General features: G+C 40.2%; 1 long non-coding RNA gene across 1 annotated transcript in view; it reads right to left on the reverse strand.

Annotated features, from left to right (window-relative positions):
* Positions 1-2,331: 2,331 nt before the first annotated feature.
* Positions 2,332-15,337, reverse strand: part of LOC141418875 (uncharacterized) — a 35,172-nt gene continuing 22,166 nt past the window's right edge. The window contains exons 4-5 of the long non-coding RNA XR_012443537.1: positions 3,489-3,564; positions 2,332-2,474 (exon numbers count right to left, since the gene is read on the reverse strand). This is a non-coding gene — a long non-coding RNA (uncharacterized lncRNA). The remainder of the gene's footprint in view (positions 2,475-3,488; positions 3,565-15,337) is intronic.

Consider the following 15,337-nt stretch of genomic DNA (forward strand, 5'->3'; position numbering starts at 1 on the left):
GATGGTTTCAGGTAAGCGGAGCTCCCTTGTCCCCAGTTTTGAGGCACAAGAGTAAAGACTGTGTTCTGCAATGTTGATCCACTTGAATCAGACAAAGTTTTGTCCAAATCAAAAACAGCTCTGAAAATGAACTTGGGAATTCTGTAGACTGCACAATTTCCTTAATTAAATCTAAAAACATGTCCTTTCCAAGCTGCAAGTCAGACCTTTTTCATTCTTAGAGAGAAAAAAAGCAGCAGAATCCAAAACTAGACATCATTAGCTCTTGAAAAAGTGTAGTGCGGCTGGGGTTGTGGCTCAGTGGTAGAGCACTTGCCTAACACGAATGAGGCCCTGGGTTTGGTTTCCAGCACTGAATTAAGTAAAATATTTGTTTAAAGTATAGTGAAAAATCTGAGATCCTGAGACAAGCTGGTACAGATGTAAATCCTGGTTCTGTTGCTTACTGACTGCATGATCTTGGGTAGGTCACCTAACCTATATGTGCTTCAGTTTCCTCACCTGAAAAGAAAGACAGTAATATCTACCTCACTGGGTTTTTGTGTTACAAATAAGGTACTTTTGGGATCCAACACATAATGAATGTTTAATAGTTCTTGTGACTCTAATCCAGTGGTGAGTAATCTATCATTTTTTCCTGACCAGGCATTCACTATCTGTTTATATTATAACAGTCCCTTGGGTTTCCACTGGGAAACCCACTCTCTTCTACTCATAGGATGGTTCATGTGGGACTAAATAAAACCACTGACCACTCCAGAGCTAAATCTAGGTATCCATTTGCTATGTAGGTCTTAATAGAGCCAACAGCCTGGATGCTTTAAGCAACAGAAATTTATTTCCTCACCCTTCTGGAGGCTGAAGTCTGAGATAAAGGTGTATTAGTTACTTCTTCATAGCTGTGACCAAAATACCCAAAAGAACAGCTTAAAGGAGGAAGGACTTTACTTTGGTTCATGGTTTCAGAGGGTTCAGTCCCTGGTTGCTTGGCCCTGTGTGCTTGGGCAGAGCATCATCAGGGTGGACAGAGTGTCATGGAGGAGAGAGCATCACGGAGGAGCATGTGACAGAGCAGCTTCCTTACCTTATGGTGGACAGGAAGCAGAGAGAGTGAGGAAGGGACTGGGGACCAGGTATAACTTTCAAAGCCGTGTCTTCAGTGACCTACTTCCTCCAGGTAGGCCAACCTCCCAATGTTTCCAGAACTTCCCAAAATGACTCTACCAGCTGGGGACCAAGCATTCCATGCATGAGCCTGTGGGAGGCAGTTCACATTCAAATCATTGCACATGTATCAGCAGGGTTGGTTTCTTCTGCATCCTCGCTCCTTGGCTTGTAGATGGCAGTCTTCTCCCTGTGTCAGCATACAGGATGTGTGTGTGCACGCACGTGTGTGTGTGCATGCGTGTGTGTGTGTGTGTGTGTACATGTGTGTGTGTGTGTGTGTGTGTCTGTGTCTGTGTGTCTGTGTCCTAATCTCCTCTTTTTTTGAGGGGAAAGGGGTGGGACTCAGAACTCAGAACTTCAAGCTTGCAAAGCAGGAGCTCTACCGTTTGAGCACACCTCCAGTCAATTTTGTTTTGGTATCTTGGAGATGGGATCTTGAAAACTATTTGCCTGGGCTGGCCTGTGATCCTCTCAAGTAGCTGGGGTTTGAACTTACAATCTCTCACTTGCTAGGCAGGTGTTTTATCACTTGGGCCACATCCCCAGTTTGAACTCATTTAATCTTAATTAACTCTTTAATTAAGATTCTCCATTCTAAATTACATTCTAAGTCATATTCTAAGCTACTGGGGGTTAGAATATCAAGCACATAAGTTGGGTGGGGGACAAATTTCCATCCATTACCATCTGTGATGCAGACCTGGCCAAAACATTCCCCTCTTCCTAATCAAAATGATTGACTCTACTGTGTGACCCAGTCTGGCCTTGAACTTGCAACTCTCCTTCCTCAGTCTCCCAAGCACTTGGATTATAGGCATGCACCACCATGCCTGGTTCAATGTTTTAATTTAAAAAACAGATAATTTCTTCATTTGTATGACTGTGTATTATGAAAGTAATCTGGGAGTTGTTGGAGTCACCATGAAGCAAAGACCAATATAGAAAAAAAGATGATAAAAGGACTGAGTTCTGATGTCATTATCTGAGCCCCTAGACCCAGCTGAGCCTGAAGCAAGGCCCATGCCCTTTGACAGGTCAAAGTTCTAAACTCCCTTTTGTAGCTTTTGAACCAGCTTGAGTTAAGTTTTTGTCATTTGCATCCAAAGAAGTCTTGATTGGTATATCCCCTTCCTAATTAATAAGGGGTTTGTAGATCTTAAGGAATTAAGAAGACAAGGAGAGAATCAATAAACAGAGCTGGAAAATGGGGAAAAAATATTTATAGAAAAAAATTCAGGGAGTAATCATGAATATATAACACAGGAATCAGTAGGCTTCAGAACAGATGTGTCACCCTTTAATCTCACCTGCAAAAAAAAAAAAAGCTACATATAAAACAAAGTTAGAGCACAGAGCACGGTTGACAAACTCTAGTTCACGGGCCAATCTGACCTGCCCATTCCTTTAAGTACTGGCTAAGGCTATCTTTGACCAAGAGCATCAGGATGGAGGATGGAGAGTTTGCAAAGTCTCAGACATTTTCTGTCTGGACTTTAAAAAAGAAGTTTCCCAACCCATAGCATTAAAAATAAATAAGTAAAAACGAAAACACCTTCAGGGTTAAATAAACAGCATCACTCCATCCCATGGCACATCAAAATAGAGCACACTCCCCTAGTCATGCTCCTGCTAGTCTAACTGGGTTGCAGACCATGGAACCTCTCCATGGCTCTCGTTCTTTCCATGCATACAAAGCAAACATGCACTCATGTACCCAATTCTAACTTGTTCCACATGGTATTCTCTGTCTTGAAACTATTGTGTGACTATTGTGTCAACTCCTATAGTAAGCTCCAAATGATAATGGCGAGATGGGACTTGGGACAGGACAGATCATGGAAAATTTATCACCTTACAAGTGACAGTGTCTAAAAGCCAGGCCACAGCCATCCTGGCATACATCCCCCCCAGTCAGCACATTCAAATGTCACCAGACCTCCTGGTTCATGCACATCCATGCTTGAGCCAAAACCGTGAATGACTTTCACACTAGTTTAGACATTTTTAGTTCATCTTAAGCTCAATTACAGCTAAACCAATAATGGGCCCCAAACATCATGATTGGAAAATCAACAACCAAGCTGGCTAATTGTATTTGCCACTTCTTCATCATATTAGAACAGTCGTAAGTACAGCTCGATCCTCCCAGGGGAGAACCATTCTCAAGGCCAATTTCCTTAGCGTGAGACTTTCATATTGCATCAGTTTGGAACTAATGTGTCTTGGGAAATAAACTGTCAGATCAATAATATTTGCAACTGGGAAATATTTGGAGCAAATATAGGAGTGGAGCCTGAAATGGAGGTTGACGTGATCCTTACCTGACACTGGAAGCTGGACTGACTCAGAATTTCTAAGATTTTCCAAGGGCTCGATTTGGAGGAACTGTTCACATCCCTGCCAAGACATTAAAAAAAAGACTTGTTATATTACTTTGCGACTCTTTCCTGGGAAGTTCAACACATTACTGCTAAATTGGAAAAAGCAAATGGTATTTAGTAAGTACCTTCTGTGTTCCAAGCTTGATGCTTTGAGCAATGCATGCAGAAATAAGCAATCTCTGTAGGAATCTATAAAGCGAGTTCAAATTCTGGATCTGAAACTCCCTAAGTCAAGTTCTTCACTCCTCTGGGTCTCAATTTCCAAATCCATACAATGGAAATAATAACAGCTACTTCCCCAGGCTGTGTTAATGATTGAAGGTAAGGTATGCCTAGCCTAGTGCACGACACACAGGAAGTGCTCAACAAATGATAGTTACAGCTGTGACTATAAGTACCTCTTTTAATTGCAATTAGTTTGCGTTTGAAGTTAACAGAAAAAAGTAGCTAGTTTCTCTTATTTTTTTTCCTTTGTTCCCACCCTTTTGGGAAATTCCCTTGATCTAAATTTCTGAATATTTTTGCCCTCTCCCCAAATTCATATGGGAAACCTGATCCCCAGTGTGATGGTGTTAGGAGGTGCGGCCTTTGAGAGATGATTAGGTCATGAGGACAGAGCCCCCAAGAATGAGATCAGTGCCCTTATAAAAGAAGCCCCAGGGAACTGCCTTGCTCCTTCTACAATGTGAGGATACAGTGAAAATGTCCCATCTGTGAACCAAGAAGCCCTCACCAGACAGTGAGTTTACCAGCACCCTGATCTTGATTTCCCAGCCTTAGAACTGAGAAATAAGTTTCTGGTGTCCATGAGCTACCCAATTTATATTTTGTACCAGTAACTTAAAGGGACAACAATCTTAACCTAGCATTCTGTGAGTATCAGAACAAGATTAAAAAGTCAATAAAGAAAGTAGAAGAGGACAAAAACCACAGAGTGAGAATATTTAACAATTCAAAGCTGGGTGCACTGACTCAAGCCTGTAATCCTAGCCACTCAGGAGGCAGAGACCTAAAGGATCATGATTTAAGGCCAGCCAGGGCAAAAAGTTCACAAGATCCCATCTCAACCAATGGCTGGGGGTGGTGGCACACACCTGCCATACCAGTTACATAAGAAAGAACAGATGGAAGGGTCATGGTCCAGGCGTGCCCAGACAAAATCACAATAAAAAAAAACAAGAGAGCCCCTGCCTAACAAGCACAAGGTCCTGATGCTTCAAAACCCAATACCACCGAAAAAATACATGAATAAAAATAAAGAAGCAACTATATAAGAACTGACTTCTCAAGACAGATGAAATGAAGACAATGAAAGGAAAAAAAAATCCAAATTAGAATTCTATATGAATGAGAGACATCCTTAAACGTGAAGGTAGAACAAAGATATTTTCAACTAAATAAAACAGAGAATTTATCACCAGCAGAGCCAATTAAAAACAAATACTAAAGGAGACTCCAGAAGAGTGGAAAAATGACTCCAGACAGAACATAGGAAGGACTGAAGAGCCACCAGAAAAGTATCTGAGAAAATTCAAATGAATATTGAAAACTGTATCAATGATTCTTAAAAGGTTTCAAATATGTAGATTTAAATGAAAAATATGAAGACAAAAGGCAAAAGAAAGATAATTTATAGTCATAAATATATTGTAATAGGCCTTAGCACGGTCTGAAAAGTGGTAAAAATATTGATTTATATTAGATTCAAATGAATAAGGGAGACATGTCTTAATCTCCGGGGTAGTTACTAAAAGAAAGTATGATTAACAGGTTAATAGAAGAAACACCAATTTAATTTAAAAAGCTGATTGGTCCTTGTGAAGGTAAAAATGGAGGAAAGGAAAATAAAAAGCCAGTGACACAAACAGAAAAAATACTAATATCATAGATATAAAAGCAAATTATCAGTAATGCATTAAATAAAATAGATGAAATATTCCAATTAAATTTCAGACTACATTAGAATAAAACATTGATGTGCTTCCTACATGAGACATACCCTAAATAAAAAAACAAAGAAAGTTGAAAGTAAAAAGGGGGGAAGCAAAAGAAAGCTGGAATAGTTATACTAATATCAGAGCAAGAAAATGTGAAGGCAACAGACTCTAGTATGCACACAGAGAAAATTTTCAGTGAAAGAGTTAATTCACCAGGAAGATAAAACAATTTTATATTTGCATGTACATAACAGCCATCTTTCAAAATATATAAATCAAGAATTTAAATAAAAAGTAGATAAATCCATAATATAATAGTTGAATATTTTAAAACGCTTTCTTACTCAGAAAGTAAATAAAACAAGTAGACAAAAAGTGGTGGGAATGTAAAATACCTAAACAGTACAATTAGTGAATTTGACTTGTTTGATCTTTATATAATGTTACCAAAGAGTGGAGAGCTACATTTGTTTTAAAACAATCAAATATAAAGGGGTAGGATGTAGCTGAGTGGTAGAGCACTTGCCTCATATATGCAAGTCCCTGTATTGGAAAAAATGTATATATACATAAAATAGAGAAAGAGAGAGAGAGAGGGAGCTGGATAGATAGATTGGTGGATAGATAGATTGATAGATAAATGAACAAGGCAGATAGATAGATAGATAGATAGACAACTAGATAGATAGACGGGTGGATGGATAGATGATAGATAGATTGTTGGTGGTACTGGCACTTGAACTCAGGGCCACAAAGAGTACATTCTTAAAAGAGCCAAATATAAATCTTAGAACCTAAAAATACAAGACCTGAATAAAAAATTTAGTAGAATATTTAACAGAGATTGGATGCAGCTTTTTAAAAAAGGATTAGCAGAACGGAAATAAATGTCCACTTTTCAAGTCACACAGAACACTTCCTAATTAATCAAACCCCGGATCACAAAGCAAATTTAAACAAATTTCAAACGATTCATATTACTCAGAACACATATTCTGGCCACAATGCAATTATGCTGGAAATCAGTAATGATAACTAAACACCTTTATAAACTCTGCTTGTATGTGGATAAGGAATCACAAAAGAAATTAGGAAATTTTTTTAACTGAATGTGGTATGCAGAAAAATCTCTGGTTTGACAAAAGCTTACCATTTTCAATGGGTAAATTAGGAAAAAAAGAGAGAGGATGAAAATCAATTGTATAAATAGCTATCTCAAGTAGTTTGAAGAGAACAAATCAAACTCAAAGAAAGCAGAGGAAGAAAGTAATAAAGATAAAAGGAGAAATCAATAAAATAGAAAGTAAACTTACAATACAGAAAATCAGCAAAGCCCAAAATTGGTTCTTTGAAAGTTGATAAATGCAAGAAAGATTCAAACAAAAAAAAACACACCTTACAAAAAATTGTCACAAGAAGAAACACAACATCAGAATACTTCTGTATCTGTTTTTAAAATTGAGTCTGTAATTAACTTCCCCACAAAGAAATCTCTAGCCCTGGATAGCTTCACCGGGTGAATTCTTCCAAGTATTTAAAAAAGAAACAATCTTGACTTTACCCAGCCTCTAATAGGAAATGGAAAAAGATGAAATGCTCCTCAATTCATTTTTTTAAAGTCAGCATACTCTCACTACAAACACACAGATATCAAAACTTGGCAAGGAAATTACAAGAAAAGAAAAATTATGGCTAACCTCTCTCATGGAGCCAACTGCAAAAGGCTTCAACAAAATACTGACTCAAATGCAGCAGTGAAAAGGATTTTGTGTCTTGATCAAGTTTGGCTTGTTCCAAAAATACAAAGTTAGTTTCATATTGGAAAAGAATGATTATAAGTCCCCACATTAATGGAGTAAAGAACAAAAGAGCACAGAATTGTCTCCATAGATGAGGAAATCATCCAAGAAATCTAGGAATAGTTTGGATAAAGGGTAGCTACAAAAACAATCACACATTAACTATGAAAGATTGACAATTTGCTCTGTGAGGTTGAGAACAAGTTGAGGAATTACCTTATCACCACTTTTGCTGACCAGATCAAAATCTGTAGACTCTATTTGGCCTTGACCCTCCAGCAGTCTCTACAAAACCATGGCAGTCCAGTCCTACAAGAAAGCTGTGGCCAGCACCTTTCTGTGTCTTCACCACTAGTGGACTGTGGGTTTTATGGCAGCCACACCTTCCCACAAAGATCCTTGGCAATGGGCAGGGGACATTTTTAAGTTCCCAAATATCTTCAGTAAACAGAGGAACTATTTACTGTTCCTCTGCCTCAACAATTGCTGTCTGCAGTTGCTTCTTTTGTGACCCTTAGAGTCCTTCCTTTTGCTAGGCAAGCACTCTACCACATGAGCCATGCCCCCAGCCCTTTGGGCTTTCATTTATTATTCAGATAGGGTCTCACACTTTTGCCTGGGACTTGCCTTGGACAGTGATTCTCCTACCTCTGAGGAGGTAGAAGATTTCAGGCATGTGCTGCTATACCTGACCCTAGATAACAAATTTTGATATTAGATTTTTCTCTGTCCAAATTATGTATCTGATTTGTCCCCTCACTGGACACTAAGTGATACAAAACCTAAATAAATGTAGAAGTAAATAATTCTCATGGATTGGAAGACTCTATATTATTAAAAACAGTCATTCTCCCTAAACAGATCTATAGATTTAATGAAACTCCAATCAAAATCTCCACGGGTTTCTTTTGTTGTTATTCTCAACAATATCCAAGATGATCCAAGAATATACAAGACCATCTTGATTATTGACCAAGTTGAAAGATCTATACCTCCATATTTGAAGACTTTCATAAAGATTACAGTACTTAAGACAGTGGGGAAAATGGTGAAAAGATAGACAAATCGGTCAATATAAGAGAATATGGAGTCCAGAAACAGACCCACAAAGTGTATGGTTACTTGTGTTAGGGCAAAGACATCAATCTGTGCAATAGGGAACAGATGGCATTTTCAAAAGTTGATCTCTTTATTTATCATGCATTAATAATACAGGGTATTTTATTATGATAATTCCATGCATACAGTATACCTGAACAAGTTCCCCCTCCATTATATTCCCATTCCCTCTCTTTCTCTTCTCCCCTCTTTCAAACAGTATTTAGTGGGTTTCATTCTGCTGTCTTCATATGCATATGTGCAGTGTACCTAAAAGCTGACACTTCATTGTGAGGAGCCGACAGGTGTACCAAATAAGCTGCAGGTTGGAGTTTGGCACAACCCCAAACCACAGAAGGGAGCAAGCATATTTATGCCCAATAAATTGCATGCTTGAGTTGGCACAGCCTCAGCTGCAGAAGTGGGCAAGATGCAGTACAGCTGTTTTTTCCTTTAATGTTTATGTTCAGAGAGAAGCTGTCACAAGTTCCTCCTGTTCCTGAGGTTACAATTGTCATGCCCCCTTGCCAGAGAACTGCCTTTCCACCTCATTTGCCACTGTATATAGTAAACTCGCTGGAGGTAGAGAGGGCTGGTGTGTCTCTGAGTGTCCAGCCTACCAGGCCCTAGCTTTATGCATGTTTGGTCTTCGGTCTGTTGTCTTTTCTGGCATCTCCCATCACCCCTAGTTAGGTTTCTAGGACAAGTTTGTGCAGCATGTGAGAGCTGATGCCTGAACAGGGACCTGAGAGTGAGGTGACATACAAGAGGTGGCACCTAAACAGGGACTTGAGAGCAAGGTGATGCTAGGACAGGAACTAACTATGGGGGAACTTAAAGCCTGAGATGAAGAGACACTCTCCAAGGAGCACGTGTGTAAGAGATAAGAAACAAGTAAGGTGGAGGGGGAGAGTGAATTGAATACAGCCAGGTCCTTAGACAGGGTGAGTCTAAGGACCAAGAACTCTAAGCTTTAAAAAAGCTATGCTAAAAATTATAAGGTAGAAATTAGAATTATAAGGTAGAAATTATATGGTAGAAAAATTATAAGGTAGAAATTATACAATAGAATACAGTAGAGACTTACGGTAGAGCGGTAGAAGACTTACGGCAGAGCTGCAGAAGTAAGAAGTAAAAAATGTTCCTCCTTGGTAGCCAAGCCAAGATGTGGGACTCACCCCTTAAAGCAGTCATACAGGAGTGTGAGAGGCAGTAACAAGGTGCTGTGGGCGGTGGAAGCGCTGAACCATCAGCCCCACCTTAAAAGCAAAGTTCAGTCCAGAGATTCTGATTTAGTGTCAGAAGGACACTCTGGCTCATCTAGCACTGGGAACCATGTATTTGGGGATCCTGCCACAGATTTCCTGCTCTTTCTAAGAGTCCCTTGCAGGAAAAGATACAGCTGGTTTTTTATTTTACCCTGTGCTTGAGACAGGACCCTAACGACCCTGGCATGCAACAGACATTTCATGACCAGGCCATCGACTGGTGCCAATGGGCCCAGGACCTGACTCCCCAAGCGGTGTCAGAGGGGAGGAATGGGATTTGCAGAGCACACCGCCACTGCCAAGAATAGGCAGCCCAAGAGGGACTGAGTCACAGGCACCAGTGGAGCCACAGTGCTCAGCCCCGGCCAGGCCCAGACCCAGTCTTGCACCACTGCTGCTGCAGGAGCACTCTGGAATAGCTGGTGCAAACCTGCCTCTATCCCTGTTTTGTGAGCCATTTGTGCTCACATTCTAACCTCCCTGGCCCACTTGCTGACAGTAATGCTTGGGCAGATAGCCTAGTCTCTGGGTTCTCTTTGGGCTTGCCCACACAAACTGCCCTACCTATAGAAGCTGCCAACTCAGTCATGCTGTGTACCACCAAAATGCTTCAGCCTTGCATAGGCAATTTATATCTATGCCTCTGCACACACTGGTGAGGACACTAAGCATGTCATCACTCATTGTTAGGCTATGTGGGGTCGAGGGCATGTTTGTGTTTTTCCTGAAGATGAAGAACACCCAGTGTGGGTACCATCACAGTTTATCAAGCCTCATGAACCCTCTGGTCCCAAAGATGAGGAGGCTGAGACTGGAAGACTCACCCCGGGACAGGGAGCTGCTAAGGCTGACTCTCCACTGACCAGAAGGTGGTCAAGGAAACAGCCACCGGCGAGACAGACATGGAACAGTGAGCCACCCACCTGGGGTCAAATTAAGAAACTAATAGACATGGTGATGATGGTAACCAGTAGCCTGGGGATGGCTGGGAATCCCACAGCCACATTGCTGGTGGCATTAGTCATAATTACAATATAGTGGGTATTGTCCAGGGCGATGCACACTGGACTTTCAAGGCCACCCTCCCAATGGTGCAGCCTATCACCTGGTAGAGCCACCCTGTATCTATCTTTACCTATGATACAGTGCACATGGGAGGTCATTCCTCAGGACATTTGGTGCCTCAATATAGTGACTATAGCTTTACAGGAAAAGCTATCTTATGGGCGCACGAGAATGAAGCAGCGATACTGTGGACTTATGGCTATTAAGACAACAAATATTGACCTGCAAAAGGCCTATGATGATGTTGTTTCTCCAGCTACTATTGCAAACACCATCCTGGATGAAGTCAAGGGGTTCAATCCATTTACGTTGCTAAAGCCCTCCTTCTGGTATTGTTTACCTGTTTTCTTTGGGTTTTTTTTTTTAAGTCAAATGCTGAATGGTGTGAAGACAATTCCTTGGATTAAGGGACAGGCTTCATCGCGAACACTTAAGAAATTAAAAAAGGGGAAGATGTGGGGAGCTGACAGGTGTAGCGAATAAGCTGCAGGTTTGGGTTTGGCACAGCCCCAAACCGCAGAGGGGAGCAAGCATAGTTATGCCCAATAATTTGCAAGATTGAGTTGGCACAGCCTCAGCTGCAGAAGTGGGCAAGATGCAGTACAGCTGTTTTTTCCTTTAATGATTACGTTCAGAGAGAAGCTGTCACAGGTTCCTCCTATTCCCAAGGATCACAGTGTCACGCCACCTCCTCCCCCGAGAAATGCCCCTCCACTTCGTTTTTCCTCAATACTGCAAGAAAAAAATTCTGAAAAGTAAACCCGGACTAGGCAAAGAATTTTTTTCCAACAGGACATAAGAGTCGCTGAAAACCAAGTACAATGATTGATAAATTCGACGAAAGTGAATTGATAATCACTTTATCAATTAATGAATTGATAAATTCATTAAAGTGAAGAACTTCTGTTCATCAAAGTCATCAATAGAGAAACTGCCTGCCACACTCTTCCACAGTGGCTTTACCATTTTATATCCCCACTATTAATGCATGAACATTGTGATTCCTCCACACCATCACCATCGCTTGTTATTTTATTATTATTGCTATTATTATTATTATTACTATCATTGCCATCCTCATGGGTGTAAAGTGGTGTCACACTATACTTTCGATTTGCAATCTTCTAATGACTCCTGAGAACAAGGATGCAGGTCTGACACCTGCTACAACACAGTAAAGCCTGAAACCATGATGCTAAGTGAAAGAAGTCAATCAAAAAAGGCCACATATTGTAGGATTCCATTTATGTGAACTGTCTGGAATAGACAAATCCATAGATGGCCATCAGGTGAGTGGATACCAGCAGCTAAGGGGAAGAGAGGAACAGGGAGAGACTGCTTAATGGATCCAGAGTCTCTCCTTGGGGTAATGAAGACGTTTGGGAGTGGATTGTGATGCCTGTGCCAATGCTGTAACTGTACATGTGCACTGTAAAACAACTAAAACAATGTACTGTGTGTTCGCTGTATTTCACCACAATAAAAATGACTCATCAAACAGAAACGAAGGGTAAACCGCAGGACGGGGGCAGATGTCCACCATACACGCAACAAATGTTTCAGAGTTGGAATGTTTACATTCAAATATGCAAATTAATGACAAAAGGCAGACAACTCCTTTTATAAATGGCAAAAAGCTTGAACAGGCCACTCAAAAGGAATATGTATACCATTTGGGAGCAAGAAAAGGTGTCCACTGTTTGGGGGCTGGAACCAGTAGGAGGAGGGAAAATACAAGGAAAGAGGGCAGGAGAGTGAATATGGTGGAAATACTCATATGTAAATGGAAATAAGAGAGCTGTTCCTATTCCAGGAATGGGGGAAGGGCATAAAGCAGAATGGTGGAGGGGCGACTTCAACTATGACACACTGAAAGAACGTTTGTAAATGTCACAATGTACCCCCAGTACAACAATAATAAAAAGAGGGAGGGAGGGAAGGAGGGAGGGAGGAAGGAAGGTTGGTTAGCGGGAAGGGAGTAGCACTGAACACCGACAGCACTGGCAAAGTCTGGTTCTTAATTGGAGGTGTGTGTGTGCTATGACGACTCATTGCTTTGTACACATACAACTCATGCATGTGGTGGTTGACTGTTACTCCTCCACGGAAATGTTGCATTTAGGGAGTGGCAGACTGGCTCAAGTGCACCTGCCTAGCAAGAGTGAGGCCCTGAGTTCAAACTACAGTACCACCAAAAAATACATTTAAAATGTTTCTTTTTTAAAAAGTGGATGGATAAGCAAACTTGTACCTCCACGTAAGCGAATGCTACTCAGCAATGAAAATGGAACAAACTACTCTTACATCCAAGAAGTTGAATGAATCTCAAAGGCAGTATTCTGAGTGAAATATATCAATCTCAAGTTACATATTGCACAATTGTAGTTATATGAAAATCTCAAAAAAACAAAAACCTTCAAGATGGGAATTAGGGATGGGAAACACAGAGTGTCTTGGGATCATGGAGCAGTTTTTTCTGATTGCGATGGTAGCTATCCAAATTTACATATGTGTTAACATTTATAGAATTGTATATTCTCCACTCCTCCCTCAAACTCAGCTTTATATAATTTTTAAATAAAAAAATAAAATGCAGGCTTTGGAGTCAGACTTCCTGGGTTGGAAAAGCTTGCTAGCTACTTGTCCTGAGCTAGGCTACTTAATTTCCTGGGGTTGACAGTGACACCTCTCTCACAGAGTGTGTGTAAGCAGTAAGTGGGATAGACATACAAAGAATTTAGAACACCTGGTACGTAGGAAGTACTCAATCAGTATTAGGATACCTACCCGGCACGTGGAATTTCTGTCCTAGGCTAGGTAATCTTCAGAGTATTACTTTTCAACAACCCACATGTGCATCAGCTGATGAACAGCTAGACAAGAGGTGGTCTATCCACACAGTGGAATATTATTTGGTCATTAAAAGAAACGAAGTCCTCATCCATTATGTTACAACAAGCAGTATGGTAAGTGAAAGAAGCCAGTCACAAAAGGACATGTATTGTAGAGCCCCATTTATATAAAGTGCCCAGCATAGGAAAATGTAATAGGAACGGAAAGTGGATTAGTGCTAGCACCTGTGCAGAGGGGAGAATGTGGATGGACTGCTAATAGGTATGGGGTTCCTTTGGGGGGAAGCAACAGAAATGTTCTGGAATCATATAATGACAACAGTCATACAAATCTATGAATATACTAAAAACCACTGAATTGCATACTTTAAAGGGCAAATTTTATGGTATGTGAATTATATCTCAATAAAGCCGTTATTAAAAATATAATAGCACTTAAATATGAGCTCCATGTGCAGTCAACTTCATCTGTCTACTTTCTCAATGCCTTGTATTGTCTATAGAACCCTTAAATGTATTTTTGGGGCGCTCCTTGGAGGATTGTGTATGTTTATTCTTCCATAATAAATTAGTTTGCAAGTGACCACGGATTTTTAAAAAGCAAATTATTTTAACTTCAAAGGGTTTAAGTGTGATTGGATACAAATGAGGCTTTAAATAACCGAAAATATTTTAAACAATATTAACCAAAAAGAGGTGTGGTTTAAAGAAAAGCCATTTAATGGCTATTAATCTGAATAAATAGGTTTTAAATCATAAAGTGGCAATTAATTGACCTGTAATCACTGGCTTGTTAAACCTAAATTAAGTCATTATCTGAGACACTTTCAAAGAAAAGAGAAAGTTCCCAAAGATTTGCAGGTAGTATTAGTGAAACCCCAGAAGTCGTAATGATGGTTGGATACAGAACCAGTTGTTGAAGAAACCCATAAACCTGTGCATTACTGATTTGCCAATCTGGCTTCATAAAGACTTGCTCTTGCTACATGGCAGGTGTTGCACCAGACAACAAAGGAACAAGCAGGAAGCAGGAAGCCCAGATCTCTGCCCTCCTGGGGCTCACACGGTCTAGCTATTGGCGTTATCCAACAGAAAAGGAATACGAGACACTTCTGTAATTTTACACTTTCTACTGCCCACATTAAAGAAGTAAAAAGAGCTGGGTGCTGGTGGCTCATGCCCATAATCCTAGCTTCTTGGGAGGCAGAGATTGGGAGGGTCACAGTTTGAGGCCAGTTAGGAGGAAGTGGGTATGGTGGTGCTGTCATCCCAGCTATATGGGAAGCATAAATAGGAGAATCGAGGTCCAGACTGGCCCAGATATAAACACAAGACTCAATTAGAAAAACACCTAAAGCAAAGGGGGCTGAGGCATGACAGCACCCACCTAGCAAGCTCAAGGCCCTGAGTTCAAATCTCAGTACTGCCAAAAAAAGAAAGAACTAAATTAATTTTAGTAATGTATTTCATTTAACCAAGTATATCTCAAATACAATATCAACATGCTATAACAAATGGGATATTTTACTCTTACTAAGTTTTTATTCAAGTTTCATTCTTGAGGGTATAGCTCAATGGCAGGGCATTTAACTGCATACTAAGTCTTTGAAAACCATGTTATATTCTACATATACAGCATATATCAATTAATACCAAACAACTTACACTATTTATGTATTTCTTTAAATTGAGTTGCATCTTCTTACTTGGCAAAACTATAATTTATAACATATGAGAGGAAAGCCACCATTCCTTGCCATTATTAGAAGT

This window comes from Castor canadensis, chromosome 18, assembly GCF_047511655.1.
Source record: "Castor canadensis chromosome 18, mCasCan1.hap1v2, whole genome shotgun sequence".
Classification (NCBI taxonomy): Eukaryota; Metazoa; Chordata; class Mammalia; order Rodentia; family Castoridae; genus Castor; species Castor canadensis.